The sequence below is a fragment of the Bos grunniens genome, chromosome 15 (genome assembly GCF_055505025.1).
Source record: "Bos grunniens cultivar Pamir isolate PY7600 chromosome 15, Bosgru_T2T1.0, whole genome shotgun sequence".
NCBI classification, from domain to species: Eukaryota; Metazoa; Chordata; class Mammalia; order Artiodactyla; family Bovidae; genus Bos; species Bos grunniens.
Genome location: NC_141179.1, coordinates 41,171,095 through 41,186,195, shown reverse-complemented (window position 1 = coordinate 41,186,195; position 15,101 = coordinate 41,171,095). Strand labels below are relative to the sequence as shown.

The following is a 15,101-nucleotide window of genomic DNA, read 5'->3' as shown; positions in this document are numbered from 1 at the left end:
GAGGAGGAGGGCAGGCCTGGAGCCTCCAACTCCACCTGCCTCCCTCCCTCTGCTCTCTCTTCTCCTCCTCTCTCAGCTTCCTCCTTCCCACATCTTCCTGCCCGCCACCTCCTCTCTTCCATAATAGGCAGAAGTGAGTATGTGGCCCTGGACCTGGATTCTGCAGTCACAGGTAGACAGAGATTGGTTCTCGATTCTATCATTGACTGTGTGGCCTTGATTGAATGAGTCACTTTAGTTCTCTGAGCATTTATGGAGATGATAATACCACTGAGGTGAGGACTAAATGGGTTTAGATCTTAAATATTTAACCCAAGGCCTTATACAGGATAGACTCTTAAAGAATGTTAACCAACTGAATCTGCATCAACTAAGCCCCTACTGTGTGCCAGGTGCCAAGGGCCCAGAAGGGAACAAAGGGACGTTTTTAAAAATCTCTGTCTGAATCTCTTTGAAGTATATTGTAATGATCATTATTAGAAAATGTGTAAGGAAACTAAGTAGCTCCCACTGCTCAGCACTCGGGTACCAGATTTTAAGGGCTTCTGCACACCCAACAACACAGAGTGGCCTGGTGGCTGGAATGAAGTCAAAACCAGATCCTGTGGCAAATTATATCTCCCTTCATTCTACAGGGCTAATTGGTTTGCCTAAAATCTACTTCTCCGGGGGCGGAGATCTCTAAAATAGGAGGAGGTCACACATCGGATGTGCCAGCCCTTCTATCTTGAAAGACAGTAAGCTCAGAGTCCTGTGCAGGCCTTCAGGGCCACCAGTGTTGGGTTGTCACAGGGCCCCAGGAAATGCCCCCTCCAGAGAGGTTAGGTTGGTTTTGCTCACCATGCCAGCTCTGGCTAATTTGGGGGCCAGGTTGAGAACCCAGGCTTGGACACCCTGCTTTGTGGACTAATACTACCTGCCACAGCAGGCTTAGAAAGCGGGAGTTTGTTTGCCACCCTTGGGTTAGGCAAACCTTGACAATCAGTTTGAAAAGCTTACTTTCGTTTCCTGCTCATATCCAGAGATCACTTTCTGGAAGCTTTTTATTCTTCCACTGGGAACTTCTTTGGGAATGATGCTCTATGGTTCATTGCCACATCCCACACAAAGGGAAACGAATCAGTAGAGCTCTCTACCTGACCCATGGATTGGAAGACTCAGTACCATAAACATGAAGATGTCTCCCAAATTAATACCTGTGTTTAATGAAATGCCTATCAAAACCTCCATAAGGATTTTCCTAGACCTTTACAAGCTGATTCTAAAATTCACAGGGAAGAGACAAGGCCAAAGAATGGCCAGAATGGCTTTGAAGAAGAATAAGAAGCAGAGACTGACCCTGCCAGTTCTTAAGAACTATTATAAATCATTGACATAAAGAAATGTGTGCACCAAGAGACAAATAAACCAATGGAATAGAACAGAGAGCCCAGAAATAGACTCACATGTATCTGAATACCCGATACCTGACAGGAAAGGATAGACCATTCAATATACAATGTTGGCTAATGGGTTATCCACATGGGAAAGTTAGTATTCAAGATGGAATGCAATTGGGATTGTATATTTATAACTGATTCTTTTTGCCATATAGCAGAAACTAACACAACACTGTAAATCGACTATACTTCGATACAAATTAATGAAAAAACAGAAAACAAAACAAAGATGGAATGCAAAATAAAAACAGGTTTTTAAAAAGTAGAAGGTAAAACTTTTTGAAAGAGAATGTAAACAGAAGAGGACAGATTTATGACATTGGGGTAAGGAAATATTTTTAAAAATAGAGAATAGCAAGAACAACAAACCCACAGGCCATAAAGGAAACAATAAATTTGCCTAAATTCAAATTATAAATTTTGTTCAAGAAAAGACAAAGCAAACCAAGTAAAAAGATTCATTCCAGATCATACCGAGAATATATCAAGAACTCCCACAACCAGCATGAAAAAGGCCACCCAGGAGGATAATCAACAAAGGGTATAAACTTGAAATTCAGAAATAAATGACACCCAAGTGTCCAATAAACATAAGCGGCTTCACCTCTACAGTAACTGGGGAAACACAGATTCAAATCACAGTGAAGTTTCACTTCATCCCTATCAAATTGGCAAGGCCTTTAAAATGTGCACGGCAGTGGTTCATGCTGTATAGAACGGCACTAAAGAGGGTAAACGGTATAATCGCTTTGAAGAGCAATATGTTCCTAGTGAGTAGAGTTGAGAATGAATATTTCTAATTCAATTCTAGATGTATAGGATGATTGTCATACATGTACACAAAAAGACAAATACAAAAATGTTTTGCAACTTCAATTATAAAAGCAAAAGATGACAACAGGGGAATGAGCAAATAAAGCATTATTAGTCACTCAGTGGCATGCTATTCAGCAGTCAAAACAAATTAGCATATCCTCAAGAGTAAATCTCAGATATTAACATGGATAAATTTCAAAAACATAATGTTAAAGGAAAAGCAAATAGTCATTTCATATAGTATGAGTCTATATTTTAAGTTAATATGCTTTAAAATATGAAAAACCATATAAAACATTATTTGGAAATATATACCTATGTGGTGAAAGTATAAAAACATATATTAGAATGATAAACATTAAATTCATCAAAAAGTTAATGGATCTCTTTAACAGCATGCATTAACTATAATGTTTATTTTTTAAAAAAATAAAAAGTATATCTGAAATAAGCATGGCAAAATAAGATTCATTAACAAGAGCGTTTGGTGTGTTATGTTGGGTTGGCCAAAAATTTCGTTCAGATTTCTCTATAAGATGGTACACCCGAATGAAATTTTTGCCCAAACCACCTTGGTTTTCTTATGTTTGAAATATTAGAGGAAGAGCCCTCAGGTCCCTGGTCTCTGAGTTTTCCCCAAAAGCATGCTTATGGCTTGGGAAAGCAAAAGGCAGAAGTGTTTTTCGCCCTTGTGTTATATCCAGAAGTTTTCCTAGAGACTTGGCCCTCCTTAATGCACCTCTCACACAGGATATTCAATGACTTTGAGCTCAATTCAGCACCAGCTCAGTGCTGTCCAAAATAAAAATTAAGAACTGTTCCTTTTCTATATAGGAGTTTGTAGGATGCTAAAACTGAAGTGTGTTTTTTAAAAAAAAAAATGTTTGGGATAGCACAGTAGGAAGGAGTGAGTCATAATTCATTCTGCTGAAGGGGTGGATACAGAAAAAGCTAAGAATTGGGCTTTGAAGTCTACTTAAGAGTTGGCAAGACAAAGAGGATGACAGTGTGAGTAAGGAAAACAAGGCATGGGATTGTTTTATGGGGCTGGAGGGCAGCATCTCGACTGGACACGTGCTTCAGAAAAATCCTTCTGGCAGTGGCAGAGGATGGAAAATCTGAAGGAAAAAAAAGGCTTAGAGATTGGTTAGAAGCCACTGAAAAAGTGTTTCAATGGGAGGTGATGAAAACCTTAACGACAACATAGTGATTTTGGTTATAGTTTCCCTGCAAAACTACAAATTAATTGAAGGTGGGGCAATGGCTTAATCCGGTTTTATCTGTGTGCATCCCACAGATCCTACAGTTGTACCCGGCATATGATAGGAGCTCAATGAATACAAGTTGATGGAAAGAAGTGAGACAGGAAGCAGGCAGCTCACCCCTCTTTTGACAGATAAGAAGGCTGAGAGAAGGAGAGGAGGAGTGATGTTTTCAAGGATATTCTTAGCTGGAAGCTTACAGCAAAGAGCCCTGCAACCACTCTGCTAACAAATTAAGAAGCATATAGGTTTTTTGTTTTTTTTTTAATATTTGTTTATTTGGCTGTGCCGGCTGATAGTTGCAACACACAGGATCTCCAGTCTTCATTGTAGCATGCAGGATTTTCAGTTGTGGCATGCAAAATCATAGTTGCAGCCTGTGGGGCCTAGTTCCCTGACCAGGGACCAAACCCAGGCCCCCTGCATTGGACCACCAGGGAAGTCCCACACATAAGTTCCTAAAGACAAAGCCTAGACAGGCAAAGTTCCATTGTAGTCAGTTTCCTTATAAATCTGTGTTCTTCATGAGGAAGTGCTTTCTCATTCCCTTAGGCAGAAAAAGAGTTCCTTTAAAATAGGCTGAATTCCCCAAGATGAATAATACAATATCCCTTTACCTGGCCTGGGTCCAAAGAACAGGCTCTATTCAGGTGACTCTGAAAACACCTGCTTGTGTGCCTTTGGCATTGTGGGCAGGGCAAGCCCAGCAGTAGTGAGAACTTTACAAGTCCTTTGTTCTGCCACCACGAGGTAATTGGCTCTCCACCCCAACATAAACTTCCAGCCACCTGAACAAAATTCACCTACGTTAACAGCCTGCATGCAAAGCAAAACCACCTCCACAGTGCATACAGGTTTGAAGTGCTCCACACCCACCCTCTGTGATTCCTCTGGCCTGGAGAGACTCAGTTCTCTGTGTAGGAATAAATGAAAGAATGAAGATAGAGGCTGACACTGTGTGCTCGCTGTGTGCTACCAATGTTCTAAGTATTTACAGGTGTTAATCTTGACCTGTTGGCCACATCACTGTGGTGTGAGTGCTACCGTTATTTACATTTGATAGATGAGGAAAGCAGGCCCAGAATGGTTGAATACTTACACTGGATCCCATGGAACCAGGATTTGGGCAAAGGCAACCTGGCTCCAGAACCTAAACTTTTTTACACTTTGTACTCAGTACAAGGTGGCTTGAAGGAAAAAAAATACTTAAGAAAATGGCATGAACCAAGGGCAAGCATTGTGGCCAGGCTCAGATCACAAGAAGATAGCATGAACCTGTCCCACTTATTTATTCATTTGTTCATTATTTAACACTCACTAAGGGCCTACCATGTGCAAGGCAGAAGGGATAAAATACATAAATCTACCATTTAGATGCTCAGAGCCCAGAGAAGGAGGCAAGCCAGTAATATGGCGGCATGAAGAGCCTGGGTAAGTTGGAAGGTGGGGAGCTGGGGAAGCAAAGATGAAGCAGCTTGCTTTACTTAAAGTGGTTTCCATGCTTTACTCTGCACTGAAATCACCTGAGATCTCCAAAAATGACTGATGCCTGGCTCCCACCCCTAGCCTTTACGCTCTAATTGGCACTGGGAGTTTTAAAAGCTAATGTTCAGCAAAATTTAGGAAACATTGGCCTAACAGGTCATAAGCTGGTTTGCAAGTAACAGAAAACCTAACTGAAATTATCTTAAGGAAAAATAATGAAAAGAAAAGGAGGGACATGGGGCTTAATGTATTAGGGTACAATTAAAAAAAGGGGACAATAGCAAGAGATACAAACTTCTAGTTATAAATGAGTCATACAGATGTCATATGTAGCATGGTAACTATAGTTAATAATACCATATTACATATTTGAGAGTAGATCTTGAAAAGTTTTATTATAAGAAAAACATCTTTTTGGTAACTATGTATAGTGACAGATGTTAAGGAGGTAATCATGTCGCAACATACAAATATCCAATTGTTATCGTGTACAACTGAAACTAGTACGTTGTACATCAATTATACCTCAATTTTTGAAAAAAAAGGAGAAACAAAGGGTATATGGTTTTGAGAAGGATTTGATTCAGTCTTAAAGATGTCACCAGAGTGAGGTTTTCCTCTTTCTCGGCTCCATTCGCAGGTTCCCCTTGGTTGCAAGCTGCAGCAGTCTGGTCTCTACCTTGTTTCTTCCTGTCCAGTGCGAGGAAGATGTTTGATTTTCTCCTAGCTCAAATAAAAGCCCGGAACTGCATTCCACTTACTGACTGGGGCCTGAACAGGTTGCTGGAGTCAGGTGGAAACCGCTGACTGGCTCAGCCTGTTTTGTAGTTTTATTTTTGTTTGGTTTTGTTTGTTTACTTTTCCTAAGTTTGATTTGCTCAGTTTGATAAAAGAGGTGTGACCAAGTTGTTAGGAAAAAAAAGAGAGGGAAGAGCTGAAGCAAAAGTGATTTTCCATAGAGACTGAAGCAGATAAGTGGTCACCAGGGGTGGGAGAAAGGGTAACGGAGAGGGATGCCTTAAAGGATGTGGGGTTTCCTTTTGAGGTGATAAGAATGATCTGGAACTAGATAGTGATGCTAGTTGTATAATACTGTAAATTTACTAAATACCACTGAATTTTACCCTTTGAAATGGTGAATTTTTTGTTATGTGTACTTTAAACATCCCATCCCCCTAACACACACACACAGTGATTTTATATACCTTGCTTGGTGGGTTTTATGTGGATCATTTTATTTAATCCTAACAACAAAATTAATTTAACTTTGGGGAATTTCCTGGTAGTCAAGTGGTTGGAACTCTGCTTTCACTACCAAGGGTGCAGGTTCAGTTAGGGAACTAAGATCTGGTAAGCTGTGTAGCACAGCCACAGAGAAATAAAAATTAATACAACTTTATAACTACTTGATTATTCCCATTTTACACAAGAAAAAAACCGAGGTTCAGAGAGATGATTAATTTATCCAAGATCACACAACTAGATTTGAGATTCTAATTCCAGCTGATTTAACTATAAAGCCCAAATTCTTAAACCCTCTCTCATACTGCCTCTATAGCTACATAATTTCATATCTATATATATATAGATAATATAATAGATCCATATTCAAAGTATTGATGGTCTAAATCTCTGAGTGATGAGACTATATAGTTTATTATATTATTCTTTTTGATTGGGCATGATTTTTATTTAAAAAAGATAAATCCTATTTTTAACATAAGGAAGAAAAAGGTTTTTATAAGTACAGCACTTCTCTGAAGGAGATGTTGTGGAAACAACTAGAGAAGATGCGAAACTTCACAGGGACACAGGCGAGTCTGCAGGCTGTGGAAGGAGCATGAACTCCAAGGCAATAAGGAAGACTTCTCAAGGGGGTGACCCAGAGCACAGTCTGGAAGGGAGTGACAGTCATCAGTGGGTGGAAAGCAGGAAAGGGAACAGCCAGGCTGAAGCCCTGTGGCCAGGATGGGGAGGGTCAGGATCCAGCTGGGCCGTGTTTCAGGGCCTCCATCTGCCCCACTTCCAGGTCCCTCTGCTCCTCCTCTGCCCGGAGTGAACGACACCCCTCAAAGCTGCTTTGCTCTGTCTGTCCATGGGGCAGCCACAGCTTTATTCTGAGATGCTTTCCTCAGTCCTCTGGGGAATAGAAAACCTCGAGGGCTGGCCTCCCAGGCATTCTTAGAAGGCCGCTGTGGCCATGCCTTCCTGCTTTGTCCTGGGATCCTGTGACTCTTGGGCACAAACCCAGAGCAGCCCTCACTCAATCACTTCTTTGATTTTCTCCCAGTTGGACTGTCAGGGCTTGTTGGCCAGTGGGAGGGTGCTGAGTGGTGAACTGTGCAGAGAAACGACGATTGTATTTCTTTGGGTCAAAAGTCAAGTTTCTTTGCTGGGATGGCTGTGCAGAGAGGACTCAGACCCCTTCAGAAGATACAAGACCTAAACCAGTTTGCATAAAGAGCAAGTTGCCCCATGACTAGCAGGTCAACTTAACGCCCTCCTGACAGTGTTTTACATCTTTGAGGGTATGTCCGTCCCTTTTTTATTTTTCGCCATGTCTTTGGCAGGTTAAACATTTTAAATTAACATGTCTAAGAGTCTTTCCTCTTTTTTCTTTCAGCCACACCATGTGGCTTGCAGGATCTTAGTTGTCCGATCAGGGGTTGAATCTGGGCCACCCTAGTGAAAGTGCTGAGTCCTAACCACTGGACTGGGAAGGAATTCCCTTCCTATTCCTAATAAGAATATACAACATTTGTAGTACTTTTATAATTAATGAGATTTGTGCTTCTGATAAATTTCAGAGTGACCAAGTGATCCAAGCTTAGTCTCAGGAACTGGACACACCAGGGTTTAAATCCTAGTTCTGCCAGATACTAGGATATGGTATTTAACCTTCTTGATCTTTGGCTTCTCCAAGGGTGATGGTTAATTTTATGTGTCAACTTGACTAGGTCACAGGGTACTCAGGTATCTAGTTAAACATTATTTCTAGGTGTGTCTGTGAGCCTGTTTCTGGATGAGATCAGCATTTGAATCAGTAGACTGAGAGAAACATATGGCCTTCCCTGGTGTGGGTGGGCATCACTCACATCCTTTGAAGGCCTGGATGGAACAAAAAGAGAGAAGAAGGGAGAAATCACTCTCTTAGCCTGTTGAGCTGGAACATTCGTTTTTTCCTGCCCTTGGACTGGGACTCACACCATTGGCTTCCCTGGTTCTCAGGCCTCCAGACTTGGTATAAAACCACAACACCTGTTTCCCAGGGTCTCCAACTTGCTGATGGCAGACCGTGGACTTCTCAGTCTCCATAACCAAATGAGCGAATTTCTCGTAATAAATCTATCTGTATCTTTACCTATATTGACTCACTGGAAAAGACTCTGATGCTGGGAGGGATTGGGGGCAGAAGGAGAAGGGGACAACAGAGGATGAGATGGCTGGCTGGCATCACTACTCGATGGACGTGAGTCTGAGTGAACTCCAGGGGTTGGTGATGGACAGGGGGGACTGGCGTGCTGCGATTCATGGGGTCGCAAAGAGTTGGACACGACTGAGCGACTGAACTGAACTGAACTGAACTGAATCTCTTATTGGTTCTGCTTCTCTGAAACACCCTATTACACCAAGTATAAAAGTGGGCTAATAATCTCAGTCCATAATTCTCAGAAGTAATCTTGTACGGATGATGTGAAGATGTGTAAAGTAATGACAGGTCCACTGTAGGCCCATGAGGAGTGGCAGTCTCATTTACCTAGTGTATCAGTTAGGGCTTGATCGGGGAAGCAGGGCCACACTGGGATATGGGATAAGGGATGATTATCGAGAGAGAAGTTCACACAGCCAAGGCAGCTGGTGAAGAGGTCTGGGAATGCTGTTGCCTCGATGTCTACTAGGGGCCTGAAGTTGTGTTGGCTAGCAGGGTTGGCAGGTGAGAAGACAACACAGATGTGAAACAAACAAACAACAACAAAAATAAAACAGAGCAAACGGAACACTGACAACCCTTGAAGAGAAGCTGGAACTTGTGTCTATTTTTCACCACCTCCTCCTTTGACAGCCTGGTGGCCCCAAGGGAGTTCTGGGAACCCCACTTCTAGCTTCGTAAGTTGCTACAATATAAAATAATCACACTTACAAATAGGAGGGAAAACAACTAACATTTAGAGCCAACAATACACCTTCAAGTATGTTTGTCACCTGATTTAATCTATACTCTGTGCTTACCAAATAAGGCGTATTATCTCCATCACCTGTTCAAAGTCTACTGGAACCCAGGTTGTCGGGGCCTGAGCACTTTCCACCAGAATTTGACCTGTGAAGCTGAACTGTGCCTTTTTGTTTGGGGGTTTCAGCCCTGCAGACCCCTCACATCTGGACAAGGGGAAGAACCAGCTCTCTGAACCCATCAGAGGCTGGGCTGCCCTGGGTAGTTTCTTGTTGTCTAAGCTGCATCTAGGAGAAGGATTTGAATAGAAGAGCAGTTGGGCAGGAATTTAATTTTAATTAAAATGTATTTATCTGCTACAAAATGCATGGAACTTAGAGAAAACCTTCATATGAGGTGGTATGTGGGTGGGGTCAGAGTGAGGAGCGGATGATAGAAGAGGAGGTCAGGATGACATACAAAGATATTGCTCAGAGGTGAAAAGCACAAATTCCTTCTGAGTATTCATATTGGCCAAAGTCCATGGCAAAGATCCAGACCCACTGGAGAAGCCGCAGTGGGTGGGACAAACACCTTGTGCTTTTGAATAGCTTCCTCTTTTATTCTTTCAACAAACATTTACTGACACCTTCCAGGTACGGGGTGCTGTTTCAGCTACACACACGGAAGGTACAGCATTGATAAACTCACTGTTGCTCATCTCAAGGAGTTGTAGGTCGGGGTTAGATGACTCTATAGTTTAGAATGGGTTCCCCCAGAAGCAGACCCTGAGAAGAGAATCTGAGTTCAAGCAGTTTATTTGGGAAGTAAGTTTGGAAAGCATCAGGAAAGAGCTGAGGAGGTGATAAGAGGGAACCAATATAGAACATGTTAATGAGCAATCACTGCTGTGGGCACCTGGGCTCTGCCCTTCTGGAGATCTCTGGGACAGAGACAGATAGAGCACATACCTCCAAGACATCCCACTTGATGCTGAGACATTTGGGGTATGTATCCACCAACTCTTGCCCACTCTTGTTTGAAGGCTACTACTGGAGGTGTTAAATCTCCAGTACTCTGGCCTGTGCTATGCATTGGCTGAGCTCGCTGCAGAGGCCAGAGGAAACCCACAGGTATGGAGTCACAGGTGCTTGCAATAGAAACCCATTTGTGGATATGAAAACCAGCAGCATCTGCTATACCCACCCAGCGTATAACCATCTATCCCTTCTCCTCCCTTCCTAACCATCTCAGCTTTTATTCAGGTGTCCCTGTCCGTCCCATGTAGCCTGAGTGTCTCAGGGGAAGCTGAGCCTACCCCAGCTCCAGGCAGGGGTCCTGACTAGCACAGCCAATCAGCACATTCCAGACCTCTGGTTATGGTATGGGTTCAAGGAGGCATGTGACTCAGTCCAATCAGAGTGGATCTCAGGATTCCTGCTCGGAATGCTGGGTCAGAAATGGCTTTTGGTATCAGGTAGCTTCTGGCATTGAAGCTTTTCTGGTACTGGCTACAGAGAGAAAAAATCAGCCTGAAGACAAAACCAACACAAGGGAGGGCAGAGTCAAGAGAACTGCAAAGGATAGCTGGAACTTTACTTCTTCAGTCAGAGGAGTCTCCTACACGCCTATTGTAGTCAGATCTCTTCCATCACATGTGGGACACAGCTACTGGTAGCCCTGACTTCCAGGGACAGAGAGCTTCTCTTGTGCTACCTGTACACTGGTCCTGAAAAAGAAATCTGCTTGGACCAGACATATCTGTTGGAACTGTCACCACTGAGCCTACATGGCTGGCTGGGCCTAGGTGCTCTGTCCTGTCTTGTAACCAGGAGTAGGGAGTCAGTTAGATTCACCCTGTCATATACCAGCTCCTGGGAGACTTTGGGAGAGTGGCTTCACTTCTCCAAGGTTGCATTTTTTTCATCTCTAAGGTGTGGATGATAATTATCCACCTTAAAATGTGGCTGAAGATACACAAGTGTAGCACTGGGAGGGGCCATGTCCCTGACTTGGAGTTGCTCATAACGGTGTCTCTTAGAGACTCCAGTTCTCTACCCTACCCCCTTACTGATACCAGCCCCCAAGTTACTTTAATCAAAACTCATATATGTCATTTACTATGTACATGTGTTCTAAGCACACATCTCCCTCTAACTATGCTATCCTATAACTATTCCCCTATTATAGGTGAGGAACCTGCTGTACAGAGAGGTTAAGATCTTACCCAAGGTCACCTAGTTAATAAGTGGCAGAGTTGGGATTCAAACTCAGGCATCTTGACTTCACGGTTTGTGCAACTAACTACTTGACTATGATGTCTCTTAGAATAACTGCATTGTACCTATTTGTGGGGTGGATATATGTTGGATGGATATACAGATAAACTTGACTGAGTGCCCTCTATGGGCTAGAACAGAAGAGAGTATCCCCATCCTTGCCCCTAACCAGCTACCCTGTGGTGGTCTGGGAAGCTTTGTTGAATGAGAGCAGTATGTTCTAGAGTGGGCTTCAGGTTTGCATGAACAGGACTCTGCCAGGGCAGCAGTTGGGCCCAGCCTGCCACCAGGGTGCAGTTGGTTTGGTGGTATTGTTTAGTCTCATTTGTCTCTAGGGGCCAGAACTGTACCCTTGGATTTCACAGGTGGCTTTGAGTATGTATGTATCTACCTGTGACTCAGCCTCTACCATCTCCCCAGGCTGTTTGGAGCTGGTCAGACTACTTTCGTGATCCTGTGTCTCCTCCCCTCTCCTCCGCATACCTGCTCTGTTTGCTCTGGTTCTTCCATCATCACCTCCTGCCTGTGGCCTCATCTCTCCAGCGCTGATCTTCCCATCCTTGCAGCCAAATGCACACATTCCCCCAAAGTGCTGCGGTGGCTCTGAGGGCATTATTGATTTTGACAGGTGCCATCTCTTCTCCAAACTGTCTGGAAAATGCACTGCATGTGTGGAAGGCCTGATGAGTTCCTAGTGACCTTGAAAACTTTTATATGTCTTATCTGTGATTAAGAGTGCATTCTGCAGCCATCAGGATGATAAGGGATTGGAATAAAACCCGAGTGATTCCTGCTTCTCACACAGTCCTGAGTCTGTTTGAGAGAGGTAAAAATGTTTCCACTTCCTGACTTAGAAAACCCTTCCCAAGATACCTCCCAAGGATAGGTGCCAGTCAGCCTTTTCTTATCATCTAACAAGGTCATCCGACTCTGTGTAGATATCAGCCTTCCTCCTCTTTCTAAGTATTCTTGCCTGGAGAATCCCATGGACAGAGGAGCCTGGCAGGCAACAGTCTATTGGTCCAAAAGTCAGACTAAACTAAACGATTAAGCGCACACCTCTTTCTAAAAGACTGAAGTCCTTTGATAGTGGTTTGGGGAGGAAGTGTGTGAGACCACACTCACTGACCAGTTTTATCCCTTCCTGGAACATCTGTATATGAGGAAGGGGTCTGAGGGAACAAACCCTTTCTTATTTGGAGGAGGAGGCTCAGGTGGTGATTCTTTTCCTTAACATTCAAATGCTGTGAGACACACTCAGGCTCCTCAGCAGGAAATCTCTCTATTGGGAATCCACTTAGTTCAACTCTGACCTTTCTTCAAGCCAACTGCTTGGCTGAAAATAAGAAGAAAGGCCTGATCCCCCCTCCCTGCCTCCTGCCCCAGCCCCACCCTGGGACACCATCAGGTGGATAACTGCTGAGGATGAAGATCACCAGCTGGAGTTCTTTCAGGAGGAGGCATGCGCAGTGGTGCTGAGACTCACTGCTTCCAGTCTGAGATGAAGATATTTTTAGGAATGAATCTGGGCCTTCCTTTTCTCCCTTCCTCTGATGCTAATGTGGCCATCTGCATCTCCCAGACAACCTTCACAAGCACACATTCGCCATCCCAGAAGAGTGGGCTGGGGAGAGATTGTCATTAAATATAGAACTCTAAGCCATGGCCCAAAGAGGTTGAGTTTGCCTGGCATGCTCAGAGTGAAGTAGGGGCGTTAGAACCTCCTGGAACCCACTTTTGTACTCTGTGACTCTCATGGTACCTTCCCTTCCCGATTAATGTGTAAATTTCTTGAATCTGTTCAGTGAGGGTCTTATATAATATTTCCTTTAAGTTCACTCTAACATTGTAAGATCTCTTCTTTGACGATCTTAGTTGTATAAACTCCCAACAGAGTCCAGGCTACCACTTTGTCCAGAGAAAGGACAATTGTGATCTTCTGTTTCCATTTCTCTCCACCTCCTAGGGAGCTGGCCAGCAAGGGTGGCTTGGATGTAGCAAGAGGCTCTGACCACTGATTCAAGAAGTCTCAATGCTTATCTCCCTGCAATCAGCCTTCATCAGCTCCCAGCTTGCCCTACATCCAAGGAAAAGCTCACTCTTCAGCCCTCAGACTCACCTAACAGGGGCCTTTCTTATCTGAGGCCCCCAAGTCAAAAAGTTTGGGAATAGGGTTGGGAGAGGAGGCACCTAGGAACACATTGATTTTTGAGCTAATAGAATTTCTCTGCTGAGCCATGCTATCTCACTGTGGTGGGCACACAGTTGTTCCTGCAATAGGGTTAAATTTGTTTATTTGGAGAACACATGCCATAGATAAGGTGACAGGAATCATAAAAAATAAAAGTGATAAAGAACACAGCCCCCCTAGCACTGTGTACTTCTGATTATCAGCTGAATAAGTTACATGAATGCAAGAATCATATTCAGCTCACAGTAGCATCAATGAAATGAATGAATGACTCTGTCTCCATCTCCATCCCTAGCATGGGTGTCTCAAGCCCTGACCAGAAGCAAGAAGCTTGTGTCTAGTGAGGATCTGGGCTGGGGGCAGAAGTAATGCTGTTTCCTCTATTTACAGTCACTCTGTAAATAAGGCAGGGCCATGTTGATCTCATTTCCTGTCCCTGACAGTGCCCAGGCCTGAGCTCACCAGAATGGTGGATGGACTGGGGCTGGTCAGGCCCCAGAAGAGTTTCTTCAGGGATAGACCTGGCCTGTCCAGTGCTCTAGAAGCGTGGGCAGGACTGCAGAGACCCCAGTTCACAGTGATTAGGCATGCAGTTTCTTGAATCCAGAATCAAACCTAGGCTCGGAAACTTATTAACCATGTGACCTTGATAAGCTACTTTACTTCTTTGAGTTTTCACATCTGCAAAAGGGGATGATGATAAAAATGCACACCGTGCAGAGCCACTGTCAGAATTAAGTGAGATAATGTGTGTAGAAGACACTCCATCAACTGGCATCACAGGCAGAGTTGCATCCGAGTGGAGAGCTGCCCCTCTGAGAATCAACGCTGACCGAGTCTTGCAAACTGAGCAGGGACGGCTTTTGCTGAAAGTTCATCTGCAGGAAGTGGATTGAACTCTGAAGATGCTAAGTGAACAACCAAGTAGGACAATCCCTGGGAAAACCCTAAAGGTCTCAAATAGGGTCACATGGTAAGGGGCATGGGAAAAAATAAACCCCAGGTTTGATAGGGACAAACTGCTCTGTTTAAACTTGCCTGGCAAGGGAACACAGTCTCTTCAGGGGGTGGTCTGATGCTGTGGAAATTTCAGCAGCCTGGAGACACGATACTGTTTTCTTACTGCCCAAGTCTGCCTGTTCTCCTACCCCTGGGTCAGCTCTGTCCCAAGAACATTTATATTGGGCCAAGCCCATGACAGGCGCTTAGGCCCCAGAGGTAAGACATACCTCCTGCAGGGGGGATGCCTGTTTCATTATCACTGCTACCACGGCAGTCTGCCCAAGGTGTTCGCCGTATTCACAGTTCACAAAGCAGCGTCACACCCCTCTCACTGTTCACAGTTTTTTCTGTGAATGGTGCTCTCTGGAGCTGGGGGCAACCAGGGAGGGTGGGCAGAGCAGAGATTAAGGTAGCCATTTGACAGACAAGAGGGTCCTTGCATGATTTGACTAAAGTAACAGGTGAAAATTGCATAGG

General features: G+C 43.9%; 1 long non-coding RNA gene across 1 annotated transcript; it reads left to right on the top strand.

Annotated features, from left to right (window-relative positions):
- Nucleotides 1-3,365: 3,365 nt before the first annotated feature.
- LOC147357723 (uncharacterized) lies at nucleotides 3,366-6,128 on the top strand. The gene is made up of 2 exons (XR_015142055.1): nucleotides 3,366-4,948; nucleotides 5,643-6,128. It is a non-coding gene; the product is annotated as an uncharacterized LOC147357723 (long non-coding RNA).
- Nucleotides 6,129-15,101: the final 8,973 nt, after the last annotated feature.